Genomic DNA, 25,521 nt, shown 5'->3' on the forward strand with positions numbered 1-25,521 from the left:
TGAAGAACAAGCAAAAGAATGCCGGTTGTGCAGATACTATTCATTCAGAGTGATCTGGGGTACACTAATAGTAGGGACCGTCCCCCTCCTGGGGCGAGCTGGGGTTAAGTGCCTCAATCAAGAGCATGATTGGAGATCTCAGAAACTCTACAGTTCATGGGTCAAACGACCTGGGAACAAACTTACGATGTTTGGGACTGGCTATTTGAACGTCATGAATACAGCGCTGTTTTTCCTCCCCATGAAAACAAATGCAGTTTTCCTTCCCTCGCTCACACTAAACTTACTGTTCTTATGCACACAGGAAACTTTATGTCACATTTGGAAGGGAAAAAATGGGCTTGTCCACAGATTTTGACAGGTCACTGCCTGGAAGTTTGATTCACATAAAAAAAAAAACAGTTCACCCAAAGTAAAAATTCTGTCATCATATACTCACACTCATGTTTACTTGCAGCATGTTTATTGTGTATGAAAATCTTAATCAACTAGACTTATTTCACATTGCTAAAACACACAACTCATCTCTGTGGCTTCATCACACACCACAATGTCAAACAACTCACAAATTAATATGGGAATACCTATGTCAAAACTGTGAAACTCGACCACAGAGTCGAAAGTTTCACTGCAATTCACACTCTGACAGCAGTCGGTAATATCTGTAAGTAATGCATTAAACACATTTAGAGTTAAACCTATAGCTAAACCCTCTACGGACACACTGAGGCTCGAGTTGCAATTGGCTGATAATTTTTTTATTTTACTCACCAGACTTTTTACATGAAATGCAAGAACAATGCAAATGAAAAAAAATCTACATAATTATAATATAATACATAAATTTCAAACACTATTAAAGTCAAGTAAACAGCCTGTAATAAAACAGAGTCGTATGAGTCATACAATCTAGACGTATGAGTCATACAATCTACTGTAACTACAAGCAATAGCACAAATTAACACAATACAAAAGATGCCATTTAAATAAACAGTACTTTTCGGGTTTTTCAGGTAGATCTAACAGTAGTATGTAGATTAGGTACAGAATTTGAATAAAGTAATCAAATGTAAAATAGCACTGCATAGTCTTCACTGTATAAATTAAAATAGATTAATCCTTAGTTATTAAAGTTACAAATGTTGTTCATTCAAGAGTACTGAGTGATTTTATTGTATTAAAAACAGACAGCAGCAGAAATATTAGGTTGCTGTCACTTTAAGACTAATGCACGGATCCAATATACTGTTACAATGCATTTACTTTCTCAACTGTCTACATTCACTTAAGACATAATGATGGTTACTAGGATACTCGCCAAGACGGGCATTTTGACATAATGCAATGTGAATTTGTCCATTCAAGTGCAAGATGTGAAAGAGAGCTCAATTCAGTATTCATGTGCTGTCAGACGCGGCTTTCTGGGCACACGCTTTGGATGCGGGTGCACACAAATCTTCTCAAACAATGCAAGAAACAACTCGTGCACGCTTTCTTGTGCTTGAATGTTTAAATTGGCAAGGCATAAAATCACCTGCAAATGATAAACTTTCATGACAAAGCAGCACTGGTCCGATTGGGACCGATTGGTGATGGTTCTATCAACGAGCCCTGCATGTGCTCTTTCTTTCCCTCACGTTGAGTGTGGGCTCTCTCAGCCAAGCCACGGTGCGTAAAGCTCAGCAGGCAATGAAAATAACTTATTTTTGCCTCTAAATCAATTACAGGCGACTGAAATCATACAATTTACCAGCCAATGGCAAATAAAAGATCTTTTATTCTACTGAAATTTGGTCTCATATGTGACTGATTTACTCACATTGTAGAGGGTTATAGCTCTACAACACTCTCAGTGCAAAACTTGCAAATATAAAGCCTGGTTGCTGTCGATGGTTGCCAAAAGGAATTTTTAATCCTTGGCATATTTATAGGTGGTTGCTAGGATGTTCTGGTTGGTTACTACAGCATATCTATGGTTTTCTGGTCCCTATATGACTTGTTTTCCATTGTTCAATATAAATCTGTGGGATTTTTTTAAACCTTTTTTTACCTGGTGGATGATGAAAATTGTAATGGGCCGTTCACACCATGGACGATAACTGTAACAAAAACAATACAGTTTTAACCATCGTTCTAATTCTATGACAAACAGGGAAGACCACATCACAAATATACCAACATTGAGACGATATCACCAACGATATCACTGGAATCACAGTTTCAAATAAACGATAAAAACATTGACAGCCAATCAGAATCGACCTGATGATTAAGAGCTCAAGCTTTTAAAGAGTTAGTTTACCCGAAAATGAAATTTCTGTCATTAATTACTCACCCTCATTGTCTTCGGAACACAAATTAAGATATTTTTGATGAAATCTAAGGTTTTTTGATCCACACATAGGCAGCAACGATATAGAGTGACATCGTTAAAACAGTCAACAGTGGACTACAGTGGATCAAACATAATATTATGAAATGACGAGAATATATTTTGTGTGCAAAAACAAAACAAAAATAATGACTTTATTCAACAAATTGGTCTACGCTATTTTCGTTGCAGAGCTTTAGTGTTTTTGTACGAACGGTAGCTCAGTATTGACTCGGCCAATACTGAACCCGCGTTCAGACATAAACACTGAAGCTCTGCAACGATAATAGCGTAACAGTATGACAGGGCACAGACAAATTTGTTGAATAAAGTCATTATTTTTGTTTTGTTTTTGCACACAAAAAGTATTCTTGTCGCTTCATAACATTAAGGTCGAACCACTGTAGTCACGTCGATGGTTTCAAATGAGGGTTGGGTTTGAGACAGTGTTAATTTCGTTGACAAATAATTTTCGTCCTAATTTTTGTCAACAACATTTTTTCACAGACGAAAACGAGATGATGACTAAATAAAAATGTGTTTGAATGACTAAAACTATGACTAAAATCTACTCTAATTTTCGTCAATGAATAAAAACAAGACGAAAAGGAAAGAGAGGGACGATTTGGGAAGATATCAAGTCAGGACTGCTGTCCTGTGTGGAAGATGCGCACATTTGAAGTGTAACGTGCTGATTTAATGCGGGAAACACAGCGCTGTTGCTCACTCTACAGGCTCGCGCAGCAGCACTTTAAACTGCTTCGCAATTAATAGCGCACATTTATGCCAAGCGACTGCTTATAAGCTAATGTTGATGTATTATGACAATGTTTACTACACAATGTTTATATGGCAGTATGTTTTAGACGTTTGTAAGAATGCATTTTCTATCACCCTCATGAGCAGCCTGCTACAGTGCAGACTGCAGACATTTCAGAATAAGAGTCACGGTGTATTTCAAATTTAATATGCATATTTTTTTTTACAGTAGAGGCTTGTCAAGCAGTAGCATAAAAAACCTTTACGCTAACCAGATGATGGACAGATAGGAAGAAAGAAAGCCATTGTGCCTTACAAAAACACTTTCCTCTTGAAAAAGACCTGCTTGTTTGACTAACCTAGCCTCGAGGTGCACAGACCCCCCTTAAAACACAACACACCCCACCTCAGCGAGAGGCATCAATGACTCTCTTGTGCCTGACAGAGAACGTCACTGTGCAGCCAGGGCCTTGGGAACAGCAATATTTGCTTTAATATTTAAAACATTTAGCTTGACCCATTTCACACAAGCTTGGCAGTGTTGTCCGGCAGCCCCTCGGGTCTCGCTGCAGAGCTACTGTGGTTTACTCCAATCAGTTTCCACAAACGACCCCTAACACAGCTCCTGCAGCCCAATTCATCCATTCATGCATTCACCATCTCAACATGAGGCAACCGATATGGAAAACCCGCAGTTCCTCATCACAGGTGTGGGTCTCCACCTAGTTTTTCCCCAATCCATTTTTTCTCCATCCTCCTTCCACTTCCTGACCACAAGCGATGCAGGCTGAAGTGGAGAACAGTGGCGCTAGTATAGGGTGATGTGTTGTCGGTTTAACCTGAGGTTTAGAGTTCAGCTAGTGGTTTAGATTACTGTAAAAGGGTGCTGAGGTTTGAGCTGAGATTGGAAGAAAGATGAGCATGTGAGGAAAAAATGAAGCAAGAGAGGGTATATTAGACACTACATGTATATACACACCATACACATTCTGTAGAATTACAATTTTCCACATTTTATAATAATAGTAAAGTCATCAAAAATCTGTGATTAGGAGTTGATCAAGTAAAATTATAAAATAAAACTTTTTTATAAAATAAAAATTTTGATTTTGCTTCAACATAGCACAACAACTAAATGTCATCTAAACCAAACATCCATTAACAACGTTATCCTAAAATGAACCCTGTAAAGCCTGATATAAGAAATAATACTTGCATAAATGCGCATTAATATCTGGCATCGTTCTGTATCTCCCATTAATGTGTCTTATTACGATGATATTTACATGTTTTAGGATCAAAGCACTGTAATGTTTATTGTGGAGGACAAAATTCAATGCAATACAATGATGATTGAGGGATGTACAAATAAACATCCTCAAAATCCTGATGTATCATATTTGATACTCACATTTTAACATGATTTTTCTGAAAAAAGGTGTATAGATAATAAAGTTAACCCTAGTTGCTTCAGTTTAGTTTTTATCTTGAAATATTACTAACAATAAAAAAATTATTCTTATGTTTAATTTAAGAAAATAAGGGCAAAAAGACATCAAGAACTCACACTTACTAATATATTATCTTCTTATGTTCTAGTGCATGATACAGTAGAATTATACTACAGGGTGTTGAATGCTTGGTCCTGATTGGTTGATGAAGGTTCTAAGGTGTGCAATTATTTTCCAGTAAACAACAGCTAAAGTAGTTCCAGAAGGAGTTACACTGCCGTTACATATTATACACCAGATAGAGAGGTGAACAGAAGACGTCAAAACCTGGTAGACTAATTCCCCACTGATTCCCTCAAGATTTTTATAATTGTTTTTTTTTCAATTTATGAGTGAAATAAGGTCTGTGGTAAACATAATTTGACGATACCTGATCATTTTGCTCTACAATGTAAACTGCACACACTCACACCCTATACGTTATCTAGTTAATTATTAGAAATAAGCATAAATTTGCTTTTTTGATATGGGTGTGTGTAATTTAATTTGTTGAGCAAAATGCTCAACTATCATCAAGTTATGTTTACCACAGACCTTATTTCACTAATAAATTGAAAAACCCCATAGGAAATTCTCAAAGGAACCAGTGGCTTATTAGTCTTCAAGGTTTTGATGTCATCCCTGCATCATCTCAGGTTATTATTCAGAAATTTCAGATATTAACACCACTTCAGTTATTATTAGTAAAGATGCTGCTACCAAACACCGTTGAGAGCTGCACAGACTCAGGTAATTCATACGCGTTTCATTCAATTAATCAATCAATAAATCATCAAATATTCCTCACTTCTTACTCTAATTATTACATTCATTTATTTGTTCCTGTTTTTTGGAGCTCAACAGCCCTCGCTCACCAAAAAGTCTTACATTTTAAATCAAATCTTACCAAACGTATTTTGCCTTGTTAGATGCAGACATTTTCACTTGTTTTAAGCTTAGACCTAATTAAATGATGGAATTACAGCAATTTTTTTCCATTCTTGTAATCAACAAAAATTGCAATTTCTAGGATGAGCAAGGTCTAATTTGGTTCAGTTTTCACTGTCTTGATTAACCTGACCTCAAAGCAGCGGTGAACTTGACCTTTACTGTGGCAGCTTCATTTAAACCCAATCATGCACTAACTATTAAAAATTCTTGCTATGTTACACACACACACACACACAATTGTTCAGCAACTGTTCAACGCAGAGATAATTCTCTTGTCCAATTCCTCCATTTAAAAAAGAATAATAATTGTACTTTTACTAACAATATAAAAATTATTCTTATGTTTAATATAAGAAAATGAGGGAAAAAAGACATCAAGAACTCACACATACTAATACATTATCTTCTTATGTTCTAGTGCATGATACAGTAGAATTATACTACAGGCTGTTGAATGCTTGGTTCTGATTGGTTGATGAAGGTTCTAAGGTGTGCAATTAGTATCATGTAAACAATAGCTAAAGTAGGAGTGTAAATCGGACCGTTCATCACGATTCGATACAATATCGATTCTCATAGCCAGCGATTCGATATTTTCCGATACCTCAAAAAGTTCTGTGATACGATTATGATACGATTCGATTCGATCAATATTTCGATATTTTGAGCCTATTTTACAAAACCAGTTAATTTTTATTAACTCACAACTGCAACCAAAATATATAACAAACATTTATTTCAAAATTTCACATCCTGAACCCTGATTGGGACATCCACACATAATAAATTCACACAGTAATCTAATGACAGTTTGTGACATGACAACAGTCAAGAAAGTATTTTAGTTCTGTGCTAAAATGTGTAATGTCAAAAAACTGATAAACAAGGAATACATATACACACACACATAATTAAACGACATTTCTTTTAAATGTATCATAAAGTTATGTTTACTCCTCCATTTAAAAAAGAATAATAATTGTACTTTTTGTAAACCTGTTTATATGTTGACACAATTTATATTTGCCTGCAAAACTAATTTCAAGCATTTAAGCGTACGTCTTTAAATCAAAATGTCTTTAAGATCACGAGAAACACAAATTCAGTCAGGTGTGTCCAAAAGTTCAATGGTACTGTAAGTGTATGCAGGTTTCTTTTTTCATATACTCAAGTTTCTTGATAATTGCACATCTAGCTGAACAATTCAATGAATAATGCGTTCTGATTGCACTGATCACGTCTTTTATCCTATTTTGAATCCATGCAATCTCTACATTGTTCAACATGAATATTTACCAGGGCACTCATGCATAGTTCTCTGGGAACCATATTCATTACCTTTAGAAGTTTTAGTGTATAGCAAAACAATGACCTAGAAAAATGAATTAGCCTGATGCATTGACTACTGATTATCACATGTTCATGTACACTGCAAAAATGAACCCGTTTTGTTTTTCAGTAAAATGTCCTAAAAATGTCCTTGATGAATTCACTTCAGAAGCTACCATTTTGAAAGCTATTAAAGCATTTTTTAAGAGAATGTATATTGAATATCTTATTTAGACTATTTTTTGAATGATATTACAGCTATTTTCCATACAATGAAAGTGAAAAAGTCATGATGGCAAAACTAACTATAACAGTATTATAAAAGACTTTTATAAAGAACTAAATTCTCGCCTGTCCAAGCCTTCAGAAGCCTTTCTATATATGTGTGTAAGGACAAGACAGATATTTAAGTTGTTTATGAGTAGAAATGATATTTTTATGTTGCTTTTGACAGATTTGAGATGACAGCACCAAAGCATTGGGCTTTTGCTTGTTTTTAAGCATAAACGGCACCAAATGTTGGAATTACTGCCATTTTTTAGTGTACTAAAAAGTGAAGTTATTATTTTAGTTCCTACACAGGTAGGAAATACCAGGAAAAGATTACTAATTAAATGTTTCACTGTGCTTCTGATAAAATAGCTTCACCAGATGTGCCCTTTAAGAACCCTGAGGAGAGCTTTTTCGAAAAGTCTTTATAGGAAATGTTTCACATATGCCTGGGGAATTTTATATTTATCAAATATATGACTATAGAACACATGAAAGAGATGAGCACAGCACTAAAGGCCCATGTGTCTCCTAAACTGAAATATCTGCTCTGTGCCTGAAGATATTTCTTACACTATGTCTGGATGTTTGTGGCACGTTACTACACAACAAAACTAGACACTCCCATTATAATCAACAGATCTTGTCTACACTACATGCACCCAATGTAATGGTACCTCCCATCATTTGACAAACACCATTTCTGTGCTTCTCAGCTACTCCAGACATTTTATTCCCACATCCATCACAAATAAAAGAAATTTACTTCCGAATACCAAATTCGAATTGGATATCTGACTGTTACACCAGACTATAGCCAAATTGTGATGTTTCTGATCTCTGATAGGTTACGTTCACACTGAAGAAAAAAATGGCTGCGTCTGAGATCAGATTTTTTGACAGTATGAACAGCACAAACTACATGGAATCTGATCTTTTCGATTCTTATTTGAGCCACTTCCATACGTGGTTCTAAATCAGATACAGGTCAGATGTTTTGTAATGCGACCTCAGTCTGAGTCATATTGGAATTCATGCAAAATTTACATCACTCTAGATTGACATTTATCACAATTCTGCATTGATGGACATCACTTCAAAGAAGTTACATATCGTTAGTTCTTTGAATATGGAAGCCAGCAGTGAAGTTAGTCATTGGAGGGACAGTGAGCTGTTTACATTCAAATCTGATATTGTCCACATTTAAAAGGTAATGAGAACAGCCAAACAAAACAAATTGGATCTGAGCAATATTGAGCATTAAAGGATTAGTTCACTTTCAAATGAAAATTGCCCCAACTCACCCTCAAGCCATCCTAGGTGTATATGACTTTCTTCTTTCTGATTAACACAATCGGTGATATATATTAAAGATATATATATTATCACATATATTCATTGCATCCACTCGCATTGCGTGTGCAACAGTGGCCACATAGTGAGAGTTGTGCAGGTAAACCACTGCGCACTGACGGCCGCTAGAGAATGTGGTGCTTAGCATCATTGGTAGTGCATTCACATTGCATGCCAGCAGCGATTGGGCTGGGGTTTGAGAACGACTCAGACTGGTGGTTAGAATTGGAGTGTGAGTTTTGGAGTCGGAGCAATGAAGAGATGGGTGGGTTTGTTTGGGTTGATTTCAAATATCAACAATGTCCAATACATAAACTGAGAAACACCATGCTTTATTATAGTTGAAGTTTATCTTCAAGCTTAAAGTTGATAGGTCCATTTTAGTGAAAATTTTTAAACAAGGTTCAGCTTCAAAGCTTCCTTTGTAGACAAATCTCAATTGTGTGGGCGATATGGTGTTACAGTTTTTAATCATATCTTCAAATTCACACCTCATTTAGAAGTTTCTAATTCAGATTCTATTCATCTGAGAAGAGTGGACATCCACTTCAAGGAAATACTCCATGCTTTTTCTGTAGTAAAGGTCTTATGTCTTGTGCACCCAGCTCAGGGCACTTCTGATTGATTCCACATAAAATAAGTGTGTCTGGGACAGCTAATGGACCAGCGGCTGCTGAATGATGATTTAAATCAAGACACTGAGTTTGGATGGCTCTCTGAAAGAACCTTGAGGTTACAAACACTTTCAGAGAGCAAGTTTTCTACCGTGTCCGTGTCCAACTCTGCAAGGTTTGCGTTTCTCAAATTGCACACTGTCTCCACTCTAGTGACTTGCCGATGCTAGATATGAGAGAAACAGAGAGCGAGGGCTGACAGAATGGGGTTGAAGGGTCATGTTGAGGAGACTAATTGAGCTGACAGAGGGAAGTCTCTACTTTGGTATCACATTTCAATGTTAACCTGTCAGAATCGCTGAGACTCTACAAGGGCCATTGAGCCACTTCCTAACAACACCAAATATGTTTGAGTAAACTTTTTAGTTTAATGGTTCTTGTATCCCATAACTTAGTTTCACAACTTGTTTTGTTAAGGCAAACATCACAAGTACTATTGCTTTCCCCAACAACCACAAGAAGTGCAGCAGCAACTATATTGCTGCAACTGCATTAACTGATTCCCTTTAACTCATGCAAGCTTCCATTCTATCTAATATTTCTAATCTGTCTAATCTATCTATCTATCTATCTATCTATCTATCTATCTATCTATCTATCTATCTATCCATCTATATATCAATCTAATGTTTCCATCTATCTATCCATCTATTCATCAATCTATCAAATCTCTACAACCCAAGTTCTGGAAATGTTTTTTAAATTTGAATAAAATGAAAACTAAAAGACTTTAAAATCACATGAACCAATATTTTATTCACAATAGAACATAGATAACATAAATATTTAAATGGGGAAATTTTACACTTTTATCCAATGAATGAGCTCATTTCAAATTTGATGCCTGCTACAGGTCTCAAAAAAGTTGGCACGGGGGCAACAAATGGCTGAAAAAGCAAGACATTTTGAAAAGATTCAGCTGGGAGAACATCTAGCAACTAATTAAGTTAATTGATATCAGGTCTGTAAAATGATTAGCTATAAAAAGGGATGTCTTAGAGAGGCAGTCTCTCTCAGAACTAAAAGATGAGCAGAGCTGTGAAAGAGTGCATAAAAAGATTGTGGAATACTTTAAAAACAATGTTCCTCAACGTCAAATTGCAAAGGCTTTGCAAATCTGATCATCTACAGTGCATAACATTATCCAAAGATTCAGAGAAACTGGAGAAATCTCTGTGCATAAGGGACAAGACCGAAGACCTTTATTGGATGCCCGTGGTCTTCGGGCCCTTTAGACAACACAGCATCACTCATTGACATGATTGTGTCAATGACATTACTAAATGGGCCCAGGAATACTTCTAGAAACAACTGTCGGCAAACACAATCCGCCGTGCCATCTGCAGATGCCAACTAAAGCTCTATCATGCAAAACAACTCAAATCATTGAAACACGAGCACATCACACCTGTCTTATACTCTCTGCACTGGCTCCCTGTCCAGTTCAGAATTCATTTTAAAATTTTGACATTTGTTTTTAATGCAGTCAATGGCCTTGCACCTTCCTATTTGTGTGAGATTTTGAGCCCTCACCGACCAAGCAGAGCTCTAAGATCTGCTGGGCAACATCTGCTGGAGGTCCCCCAGTCACGGTGCAAACAGTGGGGTGACCGTTCTTTTGCCGTGGCCGGTCCAAAACTCTGGAACGCTCTGCCCATTGACTTACGTTCCATTACTGACCTGCCTTTGTTCAAAGCCAAACTTAAAACCCACTTATTTAGAATGGCTTTTAACACTTGGTGGCCCTGTGACACTTCTCTTTATTTTAATGTTGTAATGTGCTCTGCTGACCTATTTATTACTTATTACTTTATTTATCTTGTTTTTATTATCTTGTTATTATTTAGTTTTTTTTTTCAATGTTGTACAGCACTTTGGTCAGCTTTGGCTGTTAGAAGGTGCTATAGATCCGGCAAAAATGGCAGTATTGGAGCCAATACCGATCTGAATATCGGATCGATGCATCCCTAATAGAAATAAAGTTTTGATTGAGTTTTGACCTTCCAGCGTGTGTTATCAGCGTTCAGTTCAAAAGCCAGCATCTCTGATGGTATGGGATGCATGAGTGCATACGGTATGGGCAGCTTGCATGTTTTAGAAGGCACTATGAATGCTGAAAGGTATTTAAAGTTTTTAGAGCAATAAATGCTCCCCTCCAGATGATGTCTGTTTCAGAGAAGGCCTTGTGTATTTCAACAGGACAATGCAAAACCACATATGGCAGCTATTACAACTGCATGGCTTTGTCGTAGAAGAGTCAGGGTGCTGAATTGGCCTGCCTGCAGTCCAGATTTCATCTATAGAGAAAAATACGTCAAAGACGACTACGAACTCTTAAGCAGCTGGAAACCTATCTATCTATCTATCTATCTATCACATATATTCATTGCATTTAACATTGTTCCTATAATTTTGTATTATATAGTTCTTTTGTCTGTCATTGTTTGTCATTCCTTAATTTCTAATTATATATATAAATTATTATTCTTCTGAGACAAAATTTTCTAACTCTAACTTTCAAACATTTAAACTATTTCACACTTCAAAATGTTCTTCAAACTTTCAGGCAAGGCTTTCTCAAGCCAACATCAAACTTTACTCATCTAATTTTACCTATTTTGCTTTGATTATGTGACATATTTCCTAGTGACATTCAATAAGAGAAATTTATGACTTGATTTTTTTTTCCATCAGAAACTGATTGGAACATATTCATTGATTAATCATTTATAATAATACCACGAACACATATTAAGGAAGCAAATGGGGTTGATGAATTAACATCAATTTAAATATATTTGTTCAGAATTATAACTTTAAATATTAATTGCAAACTTTCAGTAACTTTATTAAATACATGTACAACTAACCATTTCTAAAGACATTTAAAGCAGGTAAATTTAGATTTGTTGTCATCGTTCGATAGCTTGACTATTGGGTCAGTTCTGTTCATTCACCTCAGCATGAAACATTAATGATTTTGTTCTTGCCGCAGCAATAATTCATGTAACAGACTTTTAAAATGCACCTCTAAATGTTTGATAACCGCTGAAACGGTGCTCGCGGCCATTGGGGAATATGGTAACTGGGATATTTCTTTACACAGTAACCCCTGTACTAACCCAGATTACAGCTGATTAGTGCTGAATGAGATGCAGACACATTCATTTTAAACCACAGCCTCTGATTAGCATTTGAAAAGCATCGTCTATAACTAGTTTACACACATGATCTGATAATGCGTTTTGTTCAGTCGGATATTATTTATTCAAAAATCAAAAAAGAAAATCACAAATCGCTTTATTACATGGGTTCTTTCTCCTACAGAGCAATGAGATCAAATAGTGAAAAATAAGTGAGAGTTTCAATGAAGTCTCCAGCTTCCCCTGCCAGAGAAAAAGAGTCTAGTAATCTCATGTGTCTCCATTAGTGTTCAGAAGAGGTCTCAATAATGTCTCAAACCAAGATACCAAAATCTGAGCTGTTAATCACATTCATTTATAGCTCTATACTCTTACTGTATGTCAACAACTATCTCATTTGCATTTTTATTTATTTCTTTATTTTATTTTTTGTTATGTGGTGGCTTCAAAAAATACACTTTTTAGCAAATGTATGCATTTGAAATACATTACACAGAAATACATTATACAGTTTCTTCTGTAAAAAAAAAAAAAAAAAAAAGGTTGTAAATATTGAGTACTCATATTTTTGGACTGTATGGGCATATACGGTACAAATTGTCCAATGAAAACCTCTAATGTCCATAACACAAACTAAAGGCTCTAAATTTCTGCTTGAATAGTAAATACACACACACACACACAAAAAAAAAAAATTAAGTAAGATGTGCTCCTCAAGTCATTTCATAAGATTTCTTTAAGCATTCTGATCGAATGTATTACAACCAATAACTTCACAAAGAGCTGAAGAGAGCCAGTGGAGAAATTACATGCAGAGGTAATTAGGACAAGGCCAGAGGTTATGCTGTTATTACAGTTTTTCACAATTGCTAAGACTCTAAACCCCATTCTCTGAACCAAATTCTCAAAGGCCTAAATTTATCAAATAAAACATTCCTTCTGCAAAACCTTTAAACAAGTTTAGGCAGTTAGACACAATTTGCAAATCTCATGCACTCTTTTTGCAAAACTCCAACCACATTCTCTCTCACTAAAACACATTTTGCACTGTGATGCACTTGTGTTGTAAAACGGTAGACATGGGCGGCAAAAGTTAAACACAACTATAACACCATTGTCATCGTTTACACACAATGGCTCAAAATTGTTCACACTTGTAAGCCATTTCAGGTGGCACAGGTGCACTGAATGTTGATATAAACAATGGATGGAAACAATCGGAGAGAAAGAGGAGGAAGAGTATGTGTAAGAGGAGGAAGAGCAAGGTGTGGAAAGTGTTGTCAAGGCTGGATCTGGCACACCAGAGGGTTTTTCCCATTGCCTGTGATGTTGACCAAGTCCTCAACAATATTCAATAATATTCAACAATATTATTGATTTGACTGCACTGACGCTATTGGATGAGAATTGAACTGAGCTGGACAATGGCATCACTGTTTTCTGCTGAACTGCTTTATAGATGAAATAAACTAATAATTGATGATCTTTACATCATGATGATTTTAGCTAAACAATGACACTATTTGTACAGCCGAACTGAACTATGAAAGTATAAATGTATAAAACACTAGCCTATATAGATAAAGGTGACTTGACCTCTTGGGCTTTTGCATTTTGGACTACTGTATTTTTACAGTAGGCAAGTGCTGAATATACAGACATTCAATACTATACAATATTCAACACAATATTATATTTGCAGTACACAGTATACAATATATTCACCTAACTAAGTTGCGATTACTACTATAACTACTTGCAAAATTTGTTTACTGCATGCAATAAACTTTTTTTTTCCATAACTACATGCCCTGGATGAAGATGTGTTTTTGTGTTTAATGTTGTGAGAAAATGGGTGGAGGTTTCATGAAATGTGTCTTAGCGATTGTGAAAAACTGTAATGAAAATATGAGGATGGTTTGTCCAGATGTATAATAATGAAAATGTGGTTTCATATAACAGTCTCTGTGAAGTGCTGGAACTCCGCATAACCTAAAAACTGCTCATGCTGGCAAAATGATAATGTCCGTTCATGTCTAGACAAACTGATAATACTACAGTTTCAGGGTGTAAATGAGACCATCAATTACAAAACATTCCATGCAGAATTACTGACTGCCATGAACAAGGTCTCCAATTCAAACCATCCAAAAACCACATACATAATACTTCAAAGCTTAATCATTAAGAATTTATATAATTTAGATGCAGGGTATAACGTAAGCATAAACAAAACAAAGCCAGACTATTTTGTAAATCATAACAGGTGATCAATCCAATACAAAGCCCAGAAGACTCGCTATCGCCCTCTAGTGACCTGCACTTGCATTACTATTTACACCACAACAATTACATTTTCAATCTATCAGTATTATTAATTGCAAAGTGAATAAACAGACTTAAAACAGACAAAGCCAAAGGAAAGCAAGTTTTTAAAGCAATGAAAAAAATATTTCACATCTTGGAGAACGTTCTCCTGAAACAACTTTTTGTCAAACTCAGTTACGAGTGTAAGCTACCTTTAATACGCAGATTTGCTCGTAAACATTTTCATATTCTGCACATTGGTTGTAAGGAAACCCACAGGAATTATCTTACCTCTCCAGTCAGGTGAATCCAGGAGTAATTTCGGTGTATGTGATGTTCAGAAGACTCTGGTGAGGTCTGTGAAGGCATCTGTGCTCTCGCAGACAGCACCGCCTCACACCGGGACGGGACGAATCCTACTACTGCTGCTACCTCTTGGCTCATGAATATTAATTAGGTCGTGCTGCCATTGCTCCGTAACACGCCAATAAGGAAGGTTTCCTTATGAATATTAATTATTTATGCTGACGTTGCTTTGTAGCCTTTCAATCGCTACGGTTTGGCTCATGAACTTTAACAAACAATTATAACTTGTCACCTCTGGGACAAGAAAAAAAAAATAAAAAAATCACAAATAACTGCCAGGATAGAAATAAAAGTGCCCGTTGTTTTACAGGCTGTGTTACAGGTTATAATTTATCTTAAACTATTATTTAAAATTAATCATAAGTAAGAAATAAATTGTTGTATAATTATTATACATGACACTAACTGTGACACTGACTATCATTATAGTATTTGTAATTTAACTAAAAGATTATTTAAAACTTGAACAACCTGGTTAAATTGTAATCATTCATATTTCTTCAGCACTTGTCCCTGTTGAAAATAAAGTCTCTTTAAAAAAAATTAAGTCTCTTAAAGTGTTGAAATGAAAATTTTGTCATAATTTACTCACCCTCATGTTGTTCCAAACCTGTAAACTAAATCCATATGAATTGAGTGGTTTAGTCCAAATTTTCTAAAAAGACTCAATCGTTTTATATGATGAACTGATTTAATTTTATTCACATATAAACATTTATCAGCAAACATAAAGAGCTCAAAAGTGCATGCTTGATGTGCAAGAACAAACCTCATTGGCTCTTGCGGAAGCTTAAACGTGCTGCGTAACACACGAGAATGAACCTCATTGGTTCTCACACGTCAAGCAAGCATGCTTGAGTTTCCGTTTACTTTAACTGATGTGTGAGTTGATGAATGTTTACAGTATATGTGAATAATAGCCTAAAATAAATATTTTCATTATATAAAGAGATTGTGTCTCTTCAGAAAAATTTGAATAAACCACTTAATTCATATAGATTTGTTTTACAATCTCTTTATGAGCTTTTTGAAATATCAAAGTGGTAGTTGCATAGACTGTCAATGGAGGAACAGAAATCTCTCAGATTGTATTAAAAATATCTTCATTTGTGTTCTAAAGATAAACGAAAGTCTTACGGGGTTGTACGCGTGTACAACCAATGCACGATAGATAATGCGCCAAATGAATTCCCACATCTGACTAGAAGATGGCGCCTGCAGCTGAATCATCCATCCATCAATCCATTTTCCAAACTGCTGGTCCATTGTGGATACAGGTTCCCATCATACAGGTTCCTTTTTAATTGATTGTTAAATTTACAACATTTCAAATCAGTTCTCGCCAACTCCGAAAAGCCAAGCCAATGTTGATTCTGGTTTTATTACGAGCTCTGTCGCAGTCTCTTTTTGCCAGCAGACTCCTCTGTTTGGCTTTTTTTTTTTTTTTTTAAAACGGGCGATTCCCCAGAGGTTCAAGATTTAGCTGCTCCATGTCAACCTTTCTCACAAACCTATGCCACACCCACACTATACACACATCAAAGGCTGAATCCCAAATGGCACACTTCAATACACTTTCGGTCTTGTGGACTTTAAGTCCACGAGACTGTAGGGTGTCCCATTCATCATTTTAGGTTTCAGAAGGGTGCTCGCGGCCACTATGCGCCCTCGATGTGCACTTCAGCTGAGCCCACAAGCCTGCAAGCTACACAGAAGACTTTACCCGGCAGTCAAAGCGGCATTACGTCATGAAAATGCAGACTCAGAAGAACGTTAGGGTTTAGGGTGCCTTTTGGAATTCAGCCAAAGTAGTTGGAGCAACTTTTCTCTATTTACGGATATGATGAGGCACGCACGGGTGAGTGACATTGGTATGCAATTTCCTGCGAAAACCATCAATACTGGTCTGAAATATAAACATTAATAGGCTTACCATAGTGAATCAGGGTTAGAACAAAACACGCTTTGAAAGAGGGATTGATTTTGACTCATTATTTAAATTTTGTTGCTTTTGACATGTATTTTTAAAACACTTTTCACACTTTCACTACATTATTGGCTGATGAATATTTTGATTTTACTTTGAATTCTTGATATCTCTCATTTCTCATAATTGTTTCAAATTTCATCTCAAGCCTTCTCTTCACTGACACTGTTATCTCCTTAGAAAAGTAGGTTACACTAACCTAAATGGCAAAAGTTTACAAAACACTCCCAAATAAAATTAACCTTAAAATGTTGAACATAAAAATGGATGTCCATATTATTCATGTCCATTGACAGGCAATATTAATGCAAAATAAAAACATATATCACCATTCAGTGATTAAAAAAAAAAAAAAAAAGCTTTGACAAAGAATGAGCTGGTTCAAAGGCTGAGAGATCATGTGAGGTTGGATCATGTGGTATTTGGCACAAGAACTGAGGCAGGTGTAGTGGGGTTCAAACACTATTACAGGGAATTTGCCAACTGGAAAGTCATCAAGGCTCTTTTTACAATGTAATCAGATGTTTTTAAAGGATTATGTGACCAAAAAAAATTCTGTGAAGTTCTCAAAGGCAATAAGTGCTGCTGAGAGAAGGTATATGTATACAGGTATGTTTTTCATTCTACTCTCTCAGAAATCATGAGTATATATGTAAAGTGATGCCTTCAGGCAAAAAACATGCTGTAATATAAGTTTACAGTATAACAAAAATCTGCCAATCAACAGAGAACTGTATGTGATTACAAAAAAGATATTGCATTCACACACAAGACTAAGATATTGCAATATGACTGACAGATTTACTCTCCTGAGATATGAGAAAATGGAGATTAGAAATCAGCAACTGTCCATCACAATAAGTACAAGCACTTATGTCAATTGGAAATGAGAAGTATTAGTACTCAGAAGACGTTGCAGATTGAGCTGTCAATCATAGGCTTCCACAGGTGTATTGAATCTCACATTTCTGCAGTAAATCCTTGAATGATAAAGTTTACTTAAATGCCTGGAAAGCACATGCTGGTGTGAAAATAAACTCAGTGCTATCCTGAGCCTTTAGAATTAAAAACAGATCTCTGTACGAACTCTGTCAATCAAAGGACGATCGACAACCAGAGCTTGTCTTTGCATTATTTTAACTACAGTTCATCACAGATCTGAAGTTGCTTTGAAGCTCAACTTTGATATCTGATTGATGATCTCTGTTGGTTTTTTTGAGCATGGATAAATCTCAGCTGTGTGAGCATGTGTGTATGTATCTGTGTAGACACAAAGATTCAGAAAAAAACTTCTGTATTCTCACATCTAAAGAAGCATATAACATCAAAAGCATGTTTCTGGATCAGATTTCACCTCAAGATCAAAAGAATATATATTTATATAAAGTAAGTGAGGGCTATTTTTAGGATTAAGATTTTTTTTTGCGTAATGCAGAAACGTAATGCAACAAAAATTTAATTCTCATTATAATAATGAGAATTAAACTAAAAATAAAACAAATATTGGGAATTACAAGGAAATAGTCAGATGTATGTTCAGTTTGTTTGTGTTTTAGGGTATATTTACATAACAACGATGTACTAAAAATGGAAACGTTTTTCGTTTGCTTTTTTTGTGTACTGTCAACAACTCAAAAATTATTAAAAATGATGTGTTACCCATACCAAGCCAGTAGCTGGTGAGGTCACTCTGTAAAGAAACACTACATGCCTACAGTCTAAACACGTAACACATTACCGTTTTCACAAATTCGCATTTTTGTACGATAATGGTATCTTTTTCAAAAACTTACACTTTGTAATGATTTCAAAAGATTTCAAGCCTGTCTGCTTGTTTCCCTATTAGTTTCTATGGTTACTGATTATGTTATCACACCTGTTTCGGTTTCTGTTGATTAGCTGTGTATTTATAGTTCTCAGTTCTTTGTTTGATGTTGTCGATGTTTTACAATTCTGGTTTCCTTTGTGATCTCCTGCATATTCTTTATTGGAATTTGGATTTATTAAAGGTTTGGTTCACCCAAAAATTTCTGTCATTCTGTCCTTCAAGTCGTCCCAAACCTGTAAGACCTTTGTTTGTCTTCGGAACACAAATTAAGATATTTTTGATGAAATCCGAGTGTGTCTGATCAACACATAGGCAGCAACGTCAGTGCACCTTTTGAGGTCAAGAAAGGTACTAAAGTCTTCGTTAAAACCGTCGAAGTAACTGCAGTGGTTCAACCTTAATAATTATGAAGCGACAATAATACTTTTTGTGTGCAAAAACAAAACAAAAATAACTTTGTTTTACAAATTTGTCTATTTCCTGTCATACTGCTATGGGTTTCAGAATTCGGTGTGGCAAAATGGCTCGATAGCGCCACCTACAAAATTTCAATTAAGCCCCTTTCACGCTACGTTTCACATACGCGTGATTTTTTGCCCCAAATGATTCAGCAGAAATCCCCGCCCTGCAACCAATTTCATTGGCTGAAGTTACAGTGACGGGTAGGTTTAGGGATCAGGGTTGGGTGTAGGCAATCGTTATTGTGATTGACATGGCCAATGAAATGTTTAGAATCGGCGTCAGGACGGGATTTCCGCTGAACTGGTTTGGGGGAAAAAAATCACGCTTCACCTACAGGTATGAAATTTGGTAGACATATGTAACAGCCCAATACCTTCAAAAACGTGGGTGTAAAATCTGTAAACCCAACAGGATGTGAGATATTTTGAATTTTTGCCATTTCTAGACATTGTACTTTAACAAACTCCACATAGAGATTCTATCAGATCAACATCACATTTGGTCGGCCAAATCTAAGGGCCTTTGCAATGTTAAATTGCGAAGATCTAGAGTTTTCGTTGAAGGGCGTGTCCATGAAATGTTTTACACTGTGATTAACTCCTCGTAGAGAATTAACAAGATCAACATCATATGATCTTAAGGCCTTAGTGATGATAAATATCAAAGATCTTGAGTTTTCGCTGAAGGGCGTGTCCATGGCGACCTGACGAAGTCTGATGTTTCGCCATGAAAGAGGAAGCTGTTGTAAATCAGGCATACAATGTCCGATGTACCCCAAACTTCACGTGTGTGATAAGAGTCCTGGTCTAAAGACATCTATTTTCAGTTAATCATAGCGCCACCTGCTGGCAATGACATGCTTTACACTGTAATTCACACACAGAAACACATTTCAAAATGCCAGTACCAAACACACTAGAAACACGTTAAATCATGCAATATTCAGTCACAGTCAAAGCGCCACCTGTTGGCAGCAGGAAGCGTGGCACTTTAAAATTACTTTGCCATATTTCTCCTGTATTTACTCACTTACATGCATGTTTCCCACTGTTTACAGTTTTCCTAAGGCCAATGGGTGGCAGTGAGTACTGGTGCGAGGGCCCTTTCATCGCTGCTTGCGGATTTTTTTGTTTGTTTTTGCGCACAAAAATGTATTCATGTCACTTCATGTTTTCTAGAATGTATTTTCTTTTACCTGCCAAGATTTTGTTTTTGGGCATTTGGGCATCACACAAACTGTTTGTTTGGCAACTGCCTATAGCTTACCAAATTACATGAATTTGCACTCAGTTTGTTTCTTCTCCTGATAAGCCTATTTATTTAGCTATCCTTACATTTAGCTTTTGATTATATGGATTGTTATATTATTTTCATTTGCCAGACCTGTGACCCATTTTTCGACTGTAATCCACCGGTTGAGAACCACTGATGCAGTCAGTCAATGGAGATCTAAGAGTATTCACACATACAGGCACAGATATTCTATTCTGCAATAATTGCGTTGGCTGAGAAATTCTGATGGATGATTATTATAGGATGTCCGTCTCTGTACCCACACACTGCACTGATGCCCTTCTATTTTCAGTGTTGCAGTGATTAGTCTCTTTAATCAGAGCTGATGGCAAGAGCCAAAGAGAGATGTCATACTGAAATACTGCACTGATGGATTGGAGCCGGAGTCTGTTTATGAGTGACAGAGGCGTGTAGGAGTGTGTGTGTGTGTGTGTGTGTGTGTGGGTGTGTCATTTCCAGTCACTTGTTCACTGTCAGTAGAAAAGGGGAGGAAAAGATATAATTTACAAGAGTCAGTGTGTATATCATGATCTCACCATCCCGCACACACTCTCTGTAGCTAAAGAGAAATTATGTAATTCATCTTTCTTGCCCTCTCCTTTGTAATTTCTTGGACTGCAACTCCTAAATTGTAATAGTTTTTTAATCCCTCTCCAGGGATGTTTTTGATTAAATCATTGTGTTGAGATGTGTTGGTGTTTAGATCTGACAGCATGCAGAAGTAGGGCACAGAGGGTCTTACAGTAGGCGTCATTAGGAGGTCAGCACTTATCATTCTCTCCTCCTCTGCACTTACAGGCATTAATATTACATGAGAATGAAAGATCGAGCGTTAGTCCTCTGAATGTTTTCAGCACCGTTCACTGCTGTTCTCTAACATTGTGAAGTAGTGCTAGCCAGTTACAATTAGCCTATAGCCATTCAATGGATGAAGCTTTTTCTGGGTGAACTTGAGGTGCTGAGTATACCCAAGCAGGTATGATATTTGAGAGGAGCTTAAATTTTCAACTCATATGGACTACTTTTGTGTTTGTGGTGCTTTTTGAACCTTTTTGGACCTTGGTTGGCCTTGTTAACTGTATATTTTCATTGCATTAAAAAAAAAACCCAACTTGGACATTCTGTGAAACATCTTATTGTGTGTTTCATGAAAGAAATAAAACATGAGAGTAAGTAAACAAGGATTTTTTTATTTTATTTTTTCAGTTCACCATCCCTTTAAATGCTATAAGGTACGGAAGAGGATTAAAACCATCTCGAGATTAAGGTTGTTAAATTTCGAGAAAAATCGAAATAAAAAAAAGTCGAAATAAAATGTTCAGAATAAACTCATTAAATTACAAGAAAAATATCATTACATTTCGAGAAAAAAGTCGAGATAAAATGTTGAGAATAAACACATTAAATTACGAGAGAAAAGTTGAGATAAAATGTTGAGAATAAAGTCATTAAATTACGAGAAAAAAGTCATTAAATTATGAGAACAAATTTGTTAAATTATGAGAAAAAAACTCGTTAAATTTTGAGAAAAAAGTCGAGATAAAATGTTGAGAATAAAGTCATAATTTAATGAGCTTATTCTCAACATTTTATCTTGACTTATTTCTCGAAATTTAACTAAATTTTTCTCATGATTTAACAAATTTGTTCTCGTAATTTAACGACTTTTTTCTCGTAATTTAATGACTTTATTCTCAACATTTTATCTCGACTTTTTTCTCGTAATTTAATGTGTTTATTCTCAACATTTTATCTCAACTTTTTTCTCGAAATTTAACAAAATTTTTCTCATAATTTAACAAATTTGTTCTCGTAATTTAACGACTTTTTTCTCGTAATTTATTGACTTTATTCTCAACATTTTATCTCGACTTTTTTCTCGTAATTTAACGTGTTTATTCTCAACATTTTATCTCGACTTTTTTCTCGAAATTTAACAAGTTTTTTTCTCGTAATTTAACAAGTTTATTCTCAACATTTTATCTCGATTTTTTTTCTCGAAATTTAACAACTTTAATCTCAAGATGGTTTTATTTTTTTATTATTGCTTGGCCCTAATCCTCTTCCGTAATACGGTGTGTTCGACTTGAAGCAGCGAATAATAGTTTTTTATTTTGAGGAGACTTTATATTATATGTTTTTGTGTGTGTGTGTGTGTGTGTGTGTGTTAATTTAAATTGTGAAAATTTCTACAAAATGTCAATTTAATGTGCCATTTCATAGAGCGTATCATCTTTGTTAATAGGCAGGGTATCAAAGAGGATGTGTCAAAAAAAAAAAAAAAAAAGCTTACTATTTCCATGGGATGTACTTATTTTTTTCATATGACTGTAAATGTATGCAATCCGGCAGTGTTTCAGGAGGGCAGAAGTCCACTGCTCACGGTCCACTGTAAACACAAATAACTCTAGTCCCATACATTTGGAAGAGTTTGCTGGGTAATTTTCAGGCTAGGTTGCACAGACTGTGATTACAGTTTTTTCTAATGGCTTAAGCACATTTTTTGTAACTATTGGCTATTTTTGCAAAGCTCTACACACAAATAAGAAAACCCTTCATCAAATCAGCAAAACATTGTAGTTCTCTTGCAAAAGCTAATAAACCTGGCTTAACTCTTGAAACCTTCGTAAAAATGGTATTTTCGTATCAAACAGTTAACACAAGCCATCACATTAATAAGCACACAATGCGCCAATAATGTTCCTGCCACGTCTCCTTGTTTTAGTGAGGTTAAAACCTGCCTCATCCACAAAAAGCTGCTCATTACCCATGGCATCTGCTTCTAGCTCCATCACTCTCTGGACAAAACAAATGCAGCACAGCAGGCTCATGCACAGTACTACAGTATGCACTTGCAGATTTAGTACCAATGATACTATAGCTTACCTGCACATAGTCATATCACAGTTGTTTTACACATTCACTGTTTCTTTCAAAAGGGACTCTGTAGATTTGTTTCATTCGGATTCTGTTGCGGGCAAGTACACGATTTAATACAGAAATGCTCACATTGTGTATGTTTTGGAAGGTGGTGTCATCCTCAATTATGCGCTGCTGAATTTCTCGTAGCCTTGTGGAATTATTTGCAATCACCATATTGACTATATGAGTCTCTTGTTCTGCAGTGAACATTCTTCCTCTGACCCCAGCATCTGGACGTCTAGCAATTCTGTAAAGTAACACTTCCAGTATTTTTACATGTTTGGTATTGTTGTGTTTCTCATTAGAGTGTGGCAGTGCTACAAAACTTAGTGCAAAGTGACTGTACTAACCGATTTTCATTTCGAAATGTCCTTATGATGCTTGCTACAGTGTAGCAGTTCAAGTTAGGCTGAACCCGTTGGCCTTGTCGTCCTCTCCCTCTCGCTTCTTCACCTCCACGTCCTCTTCCTCCTACTTCTTCACCTCCACGTCCTCTTCCGTGGCCTCCTCTAATTCTCACTCTTCTCACTCTTCCTGCTCCCTCCACATGGACAGCTTACCTGTGGCTTCTTTATAGTGCTTAGGCTGATTGCAAAGTGAACTAATTATCTAAAACAGTTTTCACATGTGACAGTTGGCAATAATAGCCATACATGTGTATAGTTTTGCTAGGAGTGTGTTGATCATTTGGAAATTATAGTGAGTTGTGTTTACAGTTCCGCAAAAAGAGTGCTGTGCAGTGGATTGTACCTACAGTTTTGCAAAGTTTGTGTTACAAAATTGCAAACTGAGTGCAAAGCAGTGTTTGTGCTTTTAGTTTTGCAAACTCAGTGAGTGGTTTTGCTATAAGTATTAATAGTTTTAGAAATTATGCTATAAGAATCAGGGTTAGGGTTTAAGTATTCAGAAAAAACTGTAATAATATTAGCAATGTTTAGCAGTCTCTTAGTGTTTACATATTGATCATTCTTTTAGTCAGATAGTGTATTATCCATCAAAACTTCCCTCTGGATCTGGGTGGTCAGATGATTAGTGAGCCATTATGGCTAAATCTTCTACTATTCATTTTCATAACTAATGCCAATGTCCTGTCAGCAGTTCAGAAAGTAATTCTGAGGGAAATTAAGAGAGGAATGTCATGAAAATATAAGCTGATGGTATGGCTTACAAAAGAGAATCCATTTTTAAAGGGATTGTTATGTTGGCTTGGCAAAGCAAACATTCTGAAATCTTATTTCTTCTTCTTCTTCTTCTTCTTCTTCCTCTTTGACTAAATTTATTCAGTACCTCCTCTGAGAGCTTTAAAGCTACAGCACCAAACTCAGGTCAGACCTTCAGACTGATCTGACTTGGGTTGCTCTATTTTTCTAACTGATCAAGCATACTTTTTTTTCGTTAAATGGACAATCAAAAAGAAAAAAAAAAAACTATAGGCATTCTTTAAAGAGGTCAAAACTTTTATACAAGAGTGTGACGAGCAGGGCGGGCGAGAGCCGTGAGGGAACGGCGCGAGGCCGGTGACGCGAGTGATAATGAGCATCACCTGCGAGGCGTGCCGGCCTCGAGTCTCTCACGGAGGAGCTCCGGAGGCATAAAAGGAGGAGCGACATCAGTGAAGGACGAGAGAGGACCAGGCCTGGACTTTATTTTATGTTTTATTATGTTTGTGTGGTGTCATTATCACTCGCGTCACCGGCCTCGCGCCGTTCCCTCACGGCTCTCGCCCGCCCTGCTCGTCACAAAGAGTTTTTAAGCTTCATCCAACAAGTATCTATCAAAGCCTAGCAACTAGCTTAGGACATGTTAGCAATGTGTTGGCCTAAAACATGCTAGCACCATGCTAATTCATGCTAGCAATGGGCTAAAACATACTAACAACATGCTAAATCATGCTAGCAATGTGTTAAACATGTTAGCAGCATGATCATTCATGCTAGTAATGTGCTAATTCATGCCCTCAACATGTTAATTCATGTTAGCAACATACTAAATTATGATAGCAACATGCTAAATCA

General features: G+C 36.2%; 1 protein-coding gene across 2 annotated transcripts in view; it reads right to left on the minus strand.

Annotated features, from left to right (window-relative positions):
* The window catches only part of sema5bb (sema domain, seven thrombospondin repeats (type 1 and type 1-like), transmembrane domain (TM) and short cytoplasmic domain, (semaphorin) 5Bb), a 79,901-nt gene extending 64,844 nt beyond the window's left edge, over positions 1-15,057 (minus strand). The window contains exon 1 of one of the 2 annotated variants that reach the window (XM_067373113.1): positions 14,940-15,057. The gene's annotated coding sequence lies outside the window, so the exon portion shown is untranslated. The remainder of the gene's footprint in view (positions 1-14,939) is intronic. The other variant, XM_067373115.1, reaches the window with a different exon arrangement.
* Between the last annotated feature and the right edge of the window lie 10,464 nt (positions 15,058-25,521).

Source organism: Chanodichthys erythropterus, chromosome 21, assembly GCF_024489055.1.
Source record: "Chanodichthys erythropterus isolate Z2021 chromosome 21, ASM2448905v1, whole genome shotgun sequence".
Taxonomy (NCBI): domain Eukaryota; kingdom Metazoa; phylum Chordata; class Actinopteri; order Cypriniformes; family Xenocyprididae; genus Chanodichthys; species Chanodichthys erythropterus.